Source organism: Bombina bombina, chromosome 1, assembly GCF_027579735.1.
Source record: "Bombina bombina isolate aBomBom1 chromosome 1, aBomBom1.pri, whole genome shotgun sequence".
NCBI lineage: Eukaryota > Metazoa > Chordata > Amphibia > Anura > Bombinatoridae > Bombina > Bombina bombina.
In genome coordinates, this window is record NC_069499.1 from 837,122,882 (window position 1) to 837,138,596 (window position 15,715).

General features: G+C 41.4%; 1 long non-coding RNA gene across 1 annotated transcript; it reads left to right on the top strand.

Moving 5' to 3' along the window:
• The first annotated feature begins 4,241 nt into the window (after nt 1-4,241).
• On the top strand, nt 4,242-4,614 carry LOC128640094 (uncharacterized). Its single transcript, XR_008399289.1, has 2 exons — nt 4,242-4,340; nt 4,426-4,614. It is a non-coding gene; the product is annotated as an uncharacterized LOC128640094 (long non-coding RNA).
• Nucleotides 4,615-15,715: the final 11,101 nt, after the last annotated feature.

Here is a 15,715-nt window from a genome sequence, read left to right on the forward strand (position 1 = left end):
GATTCCTCTTTTTAAATGATAGGGGTGTGAGGAATGTGCTCTCAGTATAGCATTGCCCATTATTTCTTTCCTATAGACTTCTGTGTAAATTACATCATTACTATGGGGCCTATTTATCAAGCTCCGTATGGAGCTTGATGCCCCGTGTTTCTGGTGAGCCTTCAGGCTCGCCAGAAACACAAGTTATGAAGCAGCGGTCTAAAGACCGCTGCTCCATAATCTGTCCGCCTGCTCTGAGGCCGCAGACAGCAATCGACCCGATCCGATTGGGTTGATTGACACCCCCTGCTAGCGGCCGATTGTCCGTGAATCTGCAGGGGGCGGCATTGCACCAGCAGTTCACCAGAACTGCTTGTGCAATGCTGAATGCGGAGAGCATATGCTGTCCACATTCAGCGATGTCTGTCAGACATGATTCGCTGATCGGATCATGTCGGACAGATATTTGATAAATCGGCCCCTATGACTTAGGACATCCAAGCAAGGCATATTCACCCTAGAGGAAGGTATACTTTAAGTTACCTTTATTGTTATTTAGATGTCCCAAGAAGTCATTAAGCAAATCCTCAGAGCCCTCCCATACTAGTAATACATTGTCAATATATCTAGTATAGAATTTGATATTACTCTTAAAGCTATTTTGTTTACCAAATATTTTTATTGCCTCAAAGTCTGCCAAGTATAAATTGGCATACGAGGGGGCAAACTTCATCCCCATCGCAGTGCCTCTCAACTGGATAAAGCATTCACAAATAAAGATGACATAGTTGTGGCTCAATAGGAATAATATAGCCTCCAGGCTATACGAGGTTAAGTCTGAATCATTCTTTTGACTGAAATAATGCCTAAATAATGAGGCATACAAATAAAGTGATACGGCATCTACAATGACATTTTTTTTTTCCATTCCATTCAAAATTCTGTAACAGTCTCAGAAGATGTTTCGTATCTCTTAAAAAAACTGGTAATAATTGTACTATGGGCTGTAATTGTGCCTAGTTTCTCCCCCAGGGATCCAATTGCAGAAATAATAGGTCTCCCAGGGGGATTTACTAGGGACTTGTGAACCTTGGGTAAAAACTTAAAAATAGGGGTTCTGGTATGTTCAACATTCACTAGTGTTTTTTTGTAAGATCAAATTCTCAACTCCCAAATCTAATAGATGTTTAAGTTCTGAAACTTTAATGTGGGGTTAAATGTAAGGCATATAGACACCAAGTTGTCTATATGCCTCAGTTAAGTATTGCTCCCTACTGAGTACAACTATTGAACCACCTTTATCTGAGTTAACAACCACCAGGTCTGAATTATGTTTTATCCTATCCAATGCTTTTAACTCTTCTTTATTTAGATTATTATAAGTACTCATGTTCTAATTCTTTTGTACAGAGTCAGACAATTTAATGAGGTCCTGTTCTAAAATAGAATGGAATACTTCTATTACGTCATTACGAGCATTGATAGCTTTTAATTCTCTCACAGGTTGGTGTTTATTACACCTCTCTAAACTCCTTGACTTACTCTGTAAGTCACATAAAGATACAATATCACATAGATCACCAAAGTTACATTTTTCATTGAGAACAGGTATTCCTCTCTGTCTCACAGAATTAGAAGCATTATCTGTTGATAATGCTTCCAATTCTGTGAGAATTAGATGCTTAAAAAAGCATTTTTAGAGCTCTAAATACTGTTGTATTTAGATCTCTAAAATGCTTTTTTAAGGTTATCTTCCTTATAAATGTCAAACTGATTAAAGTCCTGTGAAGAAGAAAAACCTAGTCTCTTAGAGATAACAATCTTCTATTTTTGTCAGTCTTCTTTTTCCAGAAGGCTGCTTGGATATCTGGGAGGTTGAGCCTCTGTCATGTTTGGTTCCGTTACTTGTACCACTTTCTCTTTGTGACCTAATCCTTTTTTGGTCTTGCTCCTAGATCTTTCAACAAAGGGGTAGAGGTATTTGGAGTAATTTGCATACCAGGGTTAGTGGAGGTGTCTGCACCTGAATCATTGGTAGAGGTAGTATTTTCAAAACTTGAAAAAGTCACTTTTCTTGTTTTCTTGCTACTGTTGCTACCATTTTCCTTTTTTTATTGGATGTTCTCCTTTCCATATTCCAGCTAAAGACCACAGCTAAATCATAATCCTTGCAGTCTCTCTTGTTCTTCATGTCAGAGAGTTCCACATTTAGTTTTTCTAGTGTATCCTCAAGCTGTTTTTGGAATGGCGCATATTTTCCTCATCTTTGAGATCTGCAAGTTTATTTGCACTTGCAATTTAGTTTATTTGGGGGAAACAACTAGATGCCTGAGGGACCACATCAGGGAACACTCATGGTACATTGAAAAGGGAGATCAGGACATGCAGAGAGACTCATGGGAATAACACTAAGGATTTTAAATATTGGGGTCTCTGTATAGTTAGGCCCGATTGAAGAGGTGAGGATCTAGAGAAGAAATTGTTAAGAAAAGAGGCCAAACTAATTTATAAATGTGTTTCTTTATATCTGGGGGGACTTAATTTATTACCATTTATTGATGAGTGACACTAGGGATATTTAAAGAGTAATAAATGTCTAGGACCATAGAATTAATATTCTTATATTTTAATCCTGAAATTATACATCTATTAATTGTATGCTGCCAGATAAATATATTATTCACAAATGTATTATTCAGAGGATAGTACCACTCTTTGAAACCAATTCTTATATAACAGTAGTATGCTTATACCAGTTTGCCGCAAATGAACACACTACAAATATAATGAATATTTCTAAAGAATACAAATCTGTTTGAAATATGGGGCAAATAAATATCGTAAGGACCGAAGGATAGAATTTTAGCCAATGAAGAGAGGCCTTTGCCTTTAAATATTTGAATCCACTGGTTTGGCGGGATCTTGAAAAAGCCTGAGGATGCTATCCTGTGTGGAAACATTGTTTCCTATGGGGATATCGTGCGCAAGCACGTTTTTCCAGCTAGCCGCTACCGTAAGCAACTCTGGTATTGAGAGTTGAAGTGGCGGTAAATATGCCTTTACGCTCCTTTTTGGAGCCTAACGCAGCCCTTCAGAGAACTCTAAATACCAGCGTTGTTTAGAAGCAGCGCTAGAAAAAAAACATGCATAGCTAACGCACCCCTTTGGCCGCAAAACTCTAAATCTAGGCGTAAATATGCAGAAGCTTTAAAGGTAGGCTTTAAAAACACATAGAGGCCGATTTATTATGTTCGGGCGACTGTAGCGGATCATGTCCATCATGTCCGTCCAACATCGATAAATGCCGACAGCATACGCTGTCTGCATTTATCATTGCACAAGCATTTCTAGTGAAATACTTGTGCAATACCGCCCCCTGCACATTTGCAGCCAATCGGCCGTTAGCAGGGGGTGTCAATCATCCCAATCGTATCTGACCAGGATGATTGCTGTCCGCCGCCTCAGAGGTGGCGGATGAGTTAAGTAGCAGCGTCCTTACAACCGCTGCTTCTTAACTTATGTTTCTGGGGAGGCTCGCATGGAAACTGCTGCATTCGCAGCATCATAAATCGGCCCCATAATAATAATAAACATAGTGAATCCTAGCCACAGATTGTAAAACAGGATACACCTGCTCAGCTTATTATAATAAATCTTTACAAAGGAATGTAAAGACGCTCATAATGCCACCTGAAAGTATAATTATGAGACAGTCATGTGTATGTGCCTTTAAGAAGTGGCTGTGTCAGTTTTGTCCTGCAATTTTAACATGGATAACACAATGTATTGTCAAAATGTATCAACTAAAGGCAATTCTAGTTCCAGAAATACTTTTTTATATTCTGCAAGAATAGTCTTAACTTCCTAAGCAGTGATGGTCAATTTGGAAGATTTTTAACACATCTCTGTCTCACTAAAACTTGCATGTCCTTCATTCAGGCTCTGTAAGAATAAATTTGAAATACATTACGCTGTCTTTTGTATCTTTTACCTACCCAATCTTTGTATTCCTTTGTACCTATCTGATGAGTACAATCTAGATGATCTGTAGATCTTTAGCTAATATTCACTGATTGCCTAATTGTAAATACCTGTGATGATCATTCACTAAGGATGAGTGAGTCACTAAGAGGAGCCATCACAATGGTTATTAAATGCTGTCCATTTCACCTAGAGTATAAGCTGAAATGATCCAAAACTAAACATTTCTTTATTTTGAACCTCTATAGGTTTTGACCTTGGACCCAATCTTGGGATCATTACTCATCACCACCTGCGTTATTTTCTTGATATTTGTGGTTGTTAACATCTTCTTATCGGGCATGCTGACTGTATTCTCTAAGGAACGCCAGTGTCCAACAGTAAGCAAAACTAATGTTTCACTGAATACAAAAAGTTGTTTACCTCCTAGTGAAAACTTTAACACTTTTTTTTTTTATTCTATAGCCATACGAAGAGAGGGAAATTGTGGAGCTGCTTTGGTTGAAACTGTCCACTTTGTTTGGAATCCGAAAGAAATCTGAGCAAGAAAATGCTTAAGACACTGCATATGCATGCTAAAGTAGGAAGTGGAGCCAAGTAACTGTACTGAGATTTTAGTCTAACAATGTATTAAATAAAGCTTAGAAAATCTAACGTGTAGCCTTATGGTGCCTTTTATCAAACATTCACTTACAAATTCCACACATTACTTCTCTCCAGATGAAACATAAAAATCCCTGTGTAAAGCATCAGAGTAAACATAATCATGTTAAAAAAATAGTCTTTATTCGGGAGCAGACATTTCCTGCCAAACTTGGTAATCTCCTGCTGTCTAATGGTTAATCTAATGTAATTGTTTCTAGATGTAAGCTTGTTGTATTTTGTTATACAATTGCTCATTTAACATGTGGGTATGACTTATTTGAAAAATACTTAGTAAAATAAAATTAAAACAGGAGGACACACTTATTATGATTGATTACAATCTTTCCAAAATTCATGATTAATAGCAGAAACCCGGATAGAACATTTTTTTATTTTATGATTTAAAAAAAAAAAATCAAAGTCTTTCTGGGTCCAACACAGCCAAGACTGATAATTCCAATGATATTTTATTTCTATTTCACCACATTGGTCAAGGGTTAGTCACAGTGGGAGACCAAGGGGGAGTCTAGAGTCCAGTCACAGGCCAGGATTCAGAGGTAGTCCAGGGGAGTCATAGGGAAAGTCAAAGACAGAGTCCAGGGCTAAGTCACAGGGAGAGTCAGAGAGGGAGTCAAGGGATAGTCCAAGGGATAGTCCAAGGGGCAGTCAGACAATGGGAGGCAAAGGGGAGGACATAAAAGACAAGGTAAGGAAAAAGGTGTCAGAGATGTAGGGAAATACCCACTCTGAATGTCACAAGCTCCATTGCCTATGCAGCCTTATGCCACAGCACAGGCAAATAAAAAACATGATGGCGAGGTCTGCAACAAATGGAACACACAAACAAATAAATATAAAATGGAGACAGCCGTAAGTAGATCAAAAGGGTGCTGACAGTCATGCAAGGTCATAGAGGACAAGAACCTAGATTACAAGTTTTGCGCTAAACAGGGTGCCAGGAATCAGACTGAGACAAGAAGCGCAAAAATAATCACACCTTTATTAATAGCAAAAAATAATAAAAAGTCCACAAGTCAAATAACAAGCCAGGAGTAAAACCAGAGCTGGTAGTCAGACGAGCAGAGTCAGGAGCCAAAGCGAATAGTCAGACGAGCCGGAATCAGCAACAAGGAAAACAGCAGAGTCAGGAACAAGCCAGGGATCAGGAACCAGGAAGGACGTCAGGCAGCCAGGTAATACACAGGAATTCTCACAAACAGGTCTGAGACAACGCAAAGGCAAAGCATATTGAACAGAGGCCCTTTAAATAATAAGTGATGACATCACAATTCTGAGACTGCATCCTGTCTCACATGGATGATGCACACCAGTCTGGCCATAAAAGGAAGTGTAGGAAATGAGCAGCATCCCCCACAATGCACCATAGTCAGGAAGAGAGGTGAGTAAAATGGCTGCCAGCAGCACATGGCAAACACAACAGGGAAAAAACCCTGACAGTCACCTCCCCTCAACAACCCCTCCCCCGTGGGAGGACAAAAGGCTTATTGGGGAAACGGGCATGGAAGGCACGGAGGAGGGCGGGAGCATGAACATCAGAGGAGGGAACCCAAGAACGCTCCTCGGGACCGTAGCCCCTCCAGTGAACCAAATACTGTACACGGCCCCTGGACATACAAGAGTCAATAATGCTGCTGACCTCATTACTCCTCATGGTTGTCAACAAAGATAGGACGGGGACGAGGCAACACAGTGGTAAACCGATTACAAACCAACGGTTTTAAGAGGGAGACATAAAAACATTGGAGATGCGCATAGCAGGAGGAAGGTCAAGAGCGTAGGCCACAGGATTAACCCGTCGGAGTATTCGAAAAGGCCCAACATAACAGGGAACCAATTTATTGGAAGGCACACGAAGGTTCAAGTTGCGGGAGGACATCCAAACTCTCTCACCAACCTGGTAGGAAGGTGCGGGCAGACGCCTACTATCAGCCTGGAATTTTTGGCGCTACCTAGAACGATGAAGGCAATCCTGAATCTGCACCCACGTGAAACAGAGTTGCCAGAGATGCTCCTCCAAAGCCGGAATACCCTGAGACATGAATGAATCGGGCAACAAGGATGGTTGAAACCCATAATTCGCCATGAACAGGGATAACTTGGAGAAAGCATTAATAGCACTATTACGAGCAAACTCTGCCCAAGGTAACAGTTCAGACCAATTATTGTGGTGATCTGAGACATGTCAACGGAGGAACTGTTCCAGAGCTTGATTAGACTGTTCCGCAGCCCCATTGGATTGAGGGTGATATGACGAGGAGAAGGAAAGCTGGATCCCCATTTGAGCACAAAAGGAAAGCCAAAATCTAGAGACAAACTGGCTACCCCGGTCCGACACTATCTCCTTGAGTAACCCATGTAAATGGAAGACCTCCCGGGCAAAAATCGAAGCAAGCTCCTGAGCGGTAGGCAGCTTCATCAAGGGAATGCAATGTGACATTTTAGAAAAACGGTCAACCACCATAAGTATAACAGTATTGACATTGGAAACAGGGAGCTCGACAATGAAGTCCATGGAAAGATGTGCCCAAGGACGCTCACCATTAGCAATAGGTTGAAGAAGACCCACAGGAAGACGTCAAGGAGTCTTATTCTGTGCACAAACTGAGCAGGAGGCAACATACGCAGCAATATCAGATCGAAGACCTGGCCACCAGAATTGTCGAGTGACAGACCAAATCATTTGGTTCTTGCCTGGGTGACCTGTGGCTTTAGGATAGTGGTAAGTGTGCAAAAGTTTAGTTCGAAGATTCTCAGGAACAAAACACTTACCACTAGGTTTCTCAGGAGGTGCATTGGTTTGTGCAGCCAGGATCTCCTCCCCCAAGGGAGAAGTCAAATTAGTACATATGGTAGCCAAAATATGGTAAGGAGGTATAACTGGAGTAGGTACAGACTCCTCCTTGGACAGAGGACGAAAATTGTTGAGAGAGGGCATCAGCCCTAACATTCTTACTACCAGGCAGGTAGGAGACCATATAATTAAACCGAGACAAAAATAGCGCCCATCTGGCCTGTCGGGGCGACAAATGTTTTGCTTCAGATAGATAAGTTAAATTCTTGTGGTTAGTTAGAATGAGCACTGGCACGCTAGTACGCTCAAGAAGATGCCTCCATTCCTTGAGTGTCAAAATTATGGCCAGTAATTCCCTGTCGCCAATTTCATAATTGCACGCCACTGGAGACAATTTCTTAGAGAAGAAACCACACGGATGCAAGGAACCGTCAGGCGTAGGACGTTGAGACAAGAGGGAACCTACTCCAGTCTCAGACGCATCGACCTCAAGAACGAAAGGCAGGATAGGGTTAGGATGAGCTAGAACTGGAGCGACAGCAAAGGCATTCTTAAGACTATCAAAGGCCTTAATGGCAGTAGGTGACCAATGGAGTGAATCATTCTCTTTATGGGTCATGTCTGTGATAGGATTGACCAAGGAAGAAAAGTTTTTAATAAACTTTCTATAGTAATTGGCGAACCCCAAAAAACGTTGAATAGACCGAAGACCAACTGGGCAAGGCCACTGCAGATAACTTGTCAGGATCCATGGAGAACCCTGCAACGGTGATAACATAACCTAGGAAGGTTACTTGAGTCTGATGGAACTCACATTTCTCCAGTTTACAAAACAGGCCGTTCTCACGTAGGCTCTGAAGAACCTGTGTAACATCAGAACGATGAGCCTCAAGTGTGGGTGAGTGTATGAGGATGTCGTCTAAGCACACCACAACACACTGTTGCAACATATCTGGTAGGACATCATTAATAAAACCCTGAAAAACAGCAGGGGCATTACATAGGCCAAAGGCCATTACAAGATACTCATAATGCCCGCTCCTGGTGTTAAATACTGTTTTCCATTCATGACCCTCCTTAATCCTAACGAGAGTTACGCTCTTCACAAAACCAGTTTAGTAAAGACCGTAGCTCCCTTGAGGTGGTCAAAGAGTTCCGTAATGCCAGGAATAGGGTAAGCATTCTTAATGGTAAGATGATTAAGACCCCTATAATTGATACATGGTCTTAACTCGCCACCCTTTTTCTTCACAAAGAAGAAGCCAGCCCTTGCAGGAGAGAAGGATTTGCGGATGATTCCCTGCGACAGAGCATCGGCAACATACTCCTCCATAGCACAATTCTCTGCAACAGACAGAGGGTACACCCGGCCCCGAGGAGGAATGACTCCGGGTTGCAGGTCTATGGCACATTCGTAACACTGGTGAGGAGGCAACGTACTGGCATGCACCTTGTCAAACACGTCTAGGAAATCTCGGTACTCCTCTGGCAATTAAGATACTGAAGAAGTGCACAAGACTTTAACTGGTTTCCGAAGACAAGTGGAAATACATTGCGGGGACAACAACAAAATTTCGGAGCTGCGCCAGTCAAGACTGGGATTGTGCTTTTGGAGTCAGGGATAACCCAGAACAACCGGAAAATGCGGAGAGTTTATCACCTGGAACTGGAGGGTTTCAAAATGGTGAGCCCCAACAGCCATGGACAACGGAGCAGTTTCGTGAGTAACGAGTGCGGGCTGAAGGGGCCTGCCATCAATGGCCTCAATAGCAAGTGGAACGGACCAAGGCAAAACAGGAATGGAGTGCCTTGATACAAAAGCACTGTCAATGAAATAGCCCACAGCACCGGAGTCAACAAGAGCCTGAGTGACTATGGAGGAGTCCACCCAGGAAAGGACAACCATGACAAAAGGTTTCTCCTTAAGCGGTTCCGGGGACGAGGATAAACCACCCAAGGTCTGCCCCCGACAGGACCTTAGGTGTGAGCGTTTCCCGGCCGTGTAGGACAAGACTTCAAAAGGTAGCCTTGTAACCCACAATAGAGGCAGAGGCCCTCCCTCCTCCTAAAGGCCCTCTCCACCACAGAGAGACGCATGAATCCCAACTGCATAGGCTCAGCAGTACCTGGTGACTCGAGACCAGGAGGCATGGGAGGAGAGGGAGGCATGGGTGGGAACGAACACGTAGGAGACAACGGAAGAGGAGGCTTCCGCAAGCGCTCCTTGAAAGAGGGCCTCTCTCTGAGTCTGATGTCAATTAGGATCAAAAAAGACACCAATGCCTCGAGATCCTTTGGTAAATCTCTGGCAGCAACTTCGTCTTTAATCGCATCAGAGAGCCCATGAAAGAAGGCGGCAACAAGGGCTTCATTGTTCCAACCTACCTCGGCAGCAAGCGTACGGAACTCAATAGCATACTGAGCAACAGATCTTGTACCTTGCTGAATGGACATGAGTCGTTTAGCAGCAGAGGAGTAGCGAGCCGGAACATCAAACACCTTCGAAAGGAGGCCAAAAATTCAGGGTAATTTGAAATCGCAGGTTTATTAGTCTCCCACAAGGGATTAGCCCAGGCAAGAGCTGTGTCAGAGAGTAACGAGATGAGAAATCCCACCTTAGCTCTGTCAGAGGGAAGCGCCTGAGATAACGTCTCAAAGTAAATGCCCACCTGATTCAAAAACCCTCTGCACTGAATAGGATCGCCTCCATATCGCTGAGGTAGAGGTGCAGAACCGGACATGCTCCTGGTAGTCATAGGTGCAGCAGCCGAAACAGGAGCAGCCATAACTTGCGGGACACTTTGGTCCAAATGTGCAGTGCGAGTCAGCAGGTTTTGCAGGGCTAGTGCAAATTGATCCAAGCCCTGATCCTGTTCATCCATCCTGGAAATCATGGCCTTTGCGTAATGTCAGGGTGCCAGGAATCAGACTGAGACGAGAAGTGCAAAAATAATCACACCTTTATTAATAGCAAAAAATAATAAAAAGTCCACAAGTCAAATAACAAGCCAGGAGTAAAACCAGAGCTGGTAGTCAGACGAGCCGAGTCAGGAGCTAAAGCGAATAGTCAGATGAGCCGGAATCAGGAACAAGGAAAACAGCAGAGTCAGGAACAAGCCAGGGATCAGGAACCAGGAAGGACATCAGGCAGCCAGGTAATACACAGGAATTCTCACAAAGGCAAAGCATACTGAACAGAGGCCTTTTAAATAATAAGTGATGACATCACAATTCTGAGACTGCATCCTGCCTCACATGGATGATGCACACCAGTCTGGCCATAAAAGGAAGTGTAGGAAATGAGCAGCATCCCCCACAATGCACCATAGTCAGGAAGAGAGGTGAGTAAAATGGCTGCCAGCAGCACATGGCAAACACAACAGGGAAAAAACCCTGACAGGTGTGAAACAAATGCAACACAAGTTGCGTTATTTCACCCTCCATAGCACTGCCATTACGAGTTACTGAAAAGCCTCCTTGTGCGTGCGATATGGTGGCGTTAAGCTGCATACCGCACAAAAGCCAAGGGCTGCTTTGACGTGCTCGTGCACACTTTCCCCCATACACATCAATGGGGAGAGAGTGTTAGAAAAAACTAACACCTGAAGTGCAGGATGGCGAACGCCGTAACGCAACCCCATTGATGTTTATGGGGAAAAGAATGTTACATTTAAACCTAACACCCTAACATAAACCCCAAGTCTAAACACCCCTAATCTGCCGCCCCCGACATAAATAAAGTTATTAACCCCTAAACCTCCGGCTTCCCACATCTCTGCCATTAAATAAACCTATTAACCCTTAAAACGGGCAAGAGCTGAGTTATGTAGTGAATGAGGCAGGCAGACAGAAAAAACACAGTGGTCTGACGCATTTGGCGCCCCCTAGTGGCGCTTACTCATAGACATGTTGGTAGCATTAAAGGGACAGTTCACGCAAACATTTTCTCCCCTTTAAATTATTCCCAATGATCCTTTTAACCTGCTAGAGTGTATTAAATCGGTTACAAGTAGCTCCTTTACTCCTATTTCAGCATTTGAAATAGCTGATTTAGCCTGTGGTATCGCCACCTATACTGAACAAATTAATACTGGAGTATAGGCTATTGAATAGCCTAAGTATACACAGCCAGCAGAAGAGATTACACTCTCAGTGGGATGCAGGATAGTTAAGTAATAAAATGATCATTTTCCATTGTTCTCTCTATGTATTGAGCTTTGGTGTTCCAGCCAAATAAAAGATAAGGAAGCAAGTCTGTTTACACAAACTTAGAACATAATGAGATCTGATATCACCTTTAAGTTCAACCCATTGTAATAGGCTGTGGTTTCAAAGCACAAAATCAGCTACTTCATATACACAAATAAGCATGAAAATGGAATTTCTCAAATATTTTATACTCTGCAGTTAGTATAACAAGTCATTTAAAATACATTAATGGAAAAACAATTTTACAGTGTACTGTCCCTTTAAGCATACACTATTTTAAAGGAGCTGCTTATTTATGATAGGCTATTAGTGTGTATAATACACCTATGAAAGGAAGCCTAAATAAAAACTATCTGTAGCACCTATGTGGATGCTAAATACAATGAACAGAATAAAGATAACAAATCCTAATACAACATTTTAGAAATGAAACACTAAGACACACATTATATAGATACATAATTCTCAGTGTAAGAGTAAATAAGTAAATAGCTCATATTTAAAGGAGCATAGTAAGTGAAAATACTGTAAACATAGAGAATTATAACAGTTGATCACCATAATAATGTTGACCACCGCCTCCTATAATTACGTATATTGGATAACAATCTTTTGCTCTTCAACACACAGTATATATATTTTTTTTTACAAGCATTTATCAGACATGGCAGGTGCAGACTTAAACATGTCAGATCCTAAACCCAATGACACTAATATTACATCTAATCATGAGGATTTTTTTGATTTGGACACAAGAAAAGATTATTTTAATACAATATTCACCATGGAAGAAATTATTTTGGAGAACTCTGAAATGAAAAAACAGTTTAGGTCCTTAGAACACTCCCTAATTATAGAGTTAAGACTAATGTTGGACATCATTGCTTTTAAGAAATATATTGAAACTAAAAGAATACCTAGAGGGTTGCGTATAAAAAAATACCCCTCTTTTCAATTTGATGACCCTAAAGACATGGAGGAGTGGAACATGGCATTAAATGAATGTTCCTTCACATTACTAAGTATTTTGATGCGAGTAAAAAACAAGAAACGTCTAAAGTTGGAACAGACCATATGTTCATTAAAGGAAGAAATCTAACCTTTCAGAGACAATTCTGAATTTCAGTCTCTTAACAAAAGGATGATTGACTCCATAGCAAAACAGGACAAAGAACAAGCCCAAAGAAAAGGGGAAACATTTCAAAGAGACAATGAAGATTATGAACAGCAAAAGGTTTATAATTGGGCGGCCTTACGGGCCAATAGAAATAAGAACAAAAAACATAAAGGGAATAATAATCAAGTCAATAAGTCACAAGAAAAAAATGGCCAAAATGTTCCCAAATCCATCCTTAAAAAAGATGGTAAAAATCAAAGAAAATTTATCTTCAGTGCATCTGAAGGAGAGACCACTGATTCAGAAACCTGTTTTTCAGGCACTTCTTACTCTTCTAACTGTTCCTCTCTTCTGTCATCTCAATCTATTTCTTCTTCTTGTGATTTTTTACAGGAGGCTATAGAGAAGGAGGAAGCGGAGAATATACCCCAAGTGGTTCGTCCGAAAACACGCCAGGGCACTGTGCTGTCAAATGGAAACGAAAAAGATGGAGAAATAAAAGGCAAAGGAAAGCAACCAAAGAAGAGACAATAATTAGTGCTCATAATCACCAATGTGAAAATGACAGCACATCTAAAAGAATTATGTCTGATAGCCTTAGCATTATCAACTTGTCTAAATATATACTTAATGCAGAGGAATCTAAAGTATTATCTAGGGGTTTGGGATTTGCACCTTCCAGTAAATTTTCAAGTTTTAACACACTTCTTGATGTTAACAAATTTATACGCAAATTTACCCTAAAAAGCTTTTTGCTCTTACAAAATCAAATGAAGCTCCTCCTGAAGGCCCTATTGTGACCAACACGAATACTGTTCAAAATTTTGATTCGCATTTACAGGGAGTGCAGAATTATTAGGCAAATGAGTATTTTGACCACATCATCCACTTTATGCATGTTGTCTTACTCCAAGCTGTATAGGCTCGAAAGCCTACTACCAATTAAGCATATTAGGTGATGTGCATCTCTGTAATGAGAAGGGGTGTGGTCTAATGACATCAACACCCTATATCAGGTGTGCATAATTATTAGGCAACTTCCTTTCCTTTGGCAAAATGGGTCAAAAGAAGGACTTGACAGGCTCAGAAAAGTCAAAAATAGTGAGATATCTTGCAGAGGGATGCAGCACTCTTAAAATTGCAAAGCTTCTGAAGCGTGATCATCGAACGATCAAGCGTTTCATTCAAAATAGTCAACAGGGTCGCAAGAAGCGTGTGGAAAAACCAAGGCGCAAAATAACTGCCCATGAACTGAGAAAAGTCAAGCGTGCAGCTGCCATGATGCCACTTGCCACCAGTTTGGCCATATTTCAGAGCTGCAACATCACTGGAGTGCCCAAAAGCACAAGGTGTGCAATACTCAGAGACATGGCCAAGGTAAGAAAGGCTGAAAGACGACCACCACTGAACAAGACACACAAGCTGAAACGTCAAGACTGGGCCAAGAAATATCTCAAGACTGATTTTTCTAAGGTTTTATGGACTGATGAAATGAGAGTGAGTCTTGATGGGCCAGATGGATGGGCCCGTGGCTGGATTGGTAAAGGGCAGAGAGCTCCAGTCCGACTCAGACACCAGCAAGGTGGAGGTGGAGTACTGGTTTGGGCTGGTATGGGCCTTTTCGGGTTGAGGATGGAGTCAAGCTCAACTTCCAGTCCTACTGCCAGTTTCTGGAAGACACCTTCTTCAAGCAGTGGTACAGGAAGAAGTCTGCATCCTTCAAGAAAAACATGATTTTCATGCAGGACAATGCTCCATCACACGCGTCCAAGTACTCCACAGCGTGGCTGGCAAGAAAGGGTATAAAAGAAGAAAATCTAATGACATGGCCTCCTTGTTCACCTGATCTGAACCCCATTGAGAACCTATGGTCCATCATCAAATGTGAGATTTACAAGGAGGGAAAACAGTACACCTCTCTGAACAGTGTCTGGGAGGCTGTGGTTGCTGCTGCACGCAATGTTGATAGTGAACAGATCAAAACACTGACAGAATCCATGGATGGCAGGCTTTTGAGTGTCCTTGCAAAGAAAGGTGGCTATATTGGTCACTGATTTGTTTTTGTTTTGTTTTTGAATGTCAGAAATGTATATTTGTGAATGTTGAGATGTCATATTGGTTTCACTGGTAAAAATAAATAATTGAAATGGGTATATATTTGTTTTTTGTTAAGTTGCCTAATAATTATGCACAGTAATAGTCACCTGCACACACAGATATCCCCCTAAAATAGCTAAAACTAAAAACAAACTAAAAACTACTTCCAAAAATATTCAGCTTTGATATTAATGAGTTTTTTGGGTTCATTGAGAACATGGTTGTTGTTCAATAATAAAATTAATCCTCAAAAATACAACTTGCCTAATAATTCTGCACTCCCTGTATTGTTTGCTGATGCTCAGATGCTGACTACGTTAATGGAATTATACAGTGGTGAAATTGATCTAGCCCAAGCAGGAGACATGATGGGTCCACACAAAATTAAATATGATTTTTTACCCCACTAACTTTAGAGGTCCTATTTTCCTATTTTAAATGCGTACCACAAGATGGTGCAGGAGGACATTCTAGAGTTTGGGGATAAAATTATTAATGATGCTGAGGCTTTTAATCTGTCCCATAAGGAACATCTTGCAATTAAAACCTTATAGAATAACAAAGATATCGTTATTAAAAATTCGGACAAAGGCAGCAGCATTGTTATACTTGACAAGGATTATTATTTTGAGGAGGCCCACAGACAGCTTGATAAATCGGCCCCCATATCTTCTCTTTCTTTTCTCTATCTAATATCTCTTTACTCTTTCTTCTTTTTTCTCCACTCTCTTTTAACTCTATCTACTTCATTTTCACTTTTCCTCTCCAAACTGTCTCTCTTTGTCCCCATTAACCCTCTCAGAGGAAACAATCTAAGCACTAATGGGGTCCCTACAGCCCTAGAGGAATAACATATCCTTTAATAGATATACAAA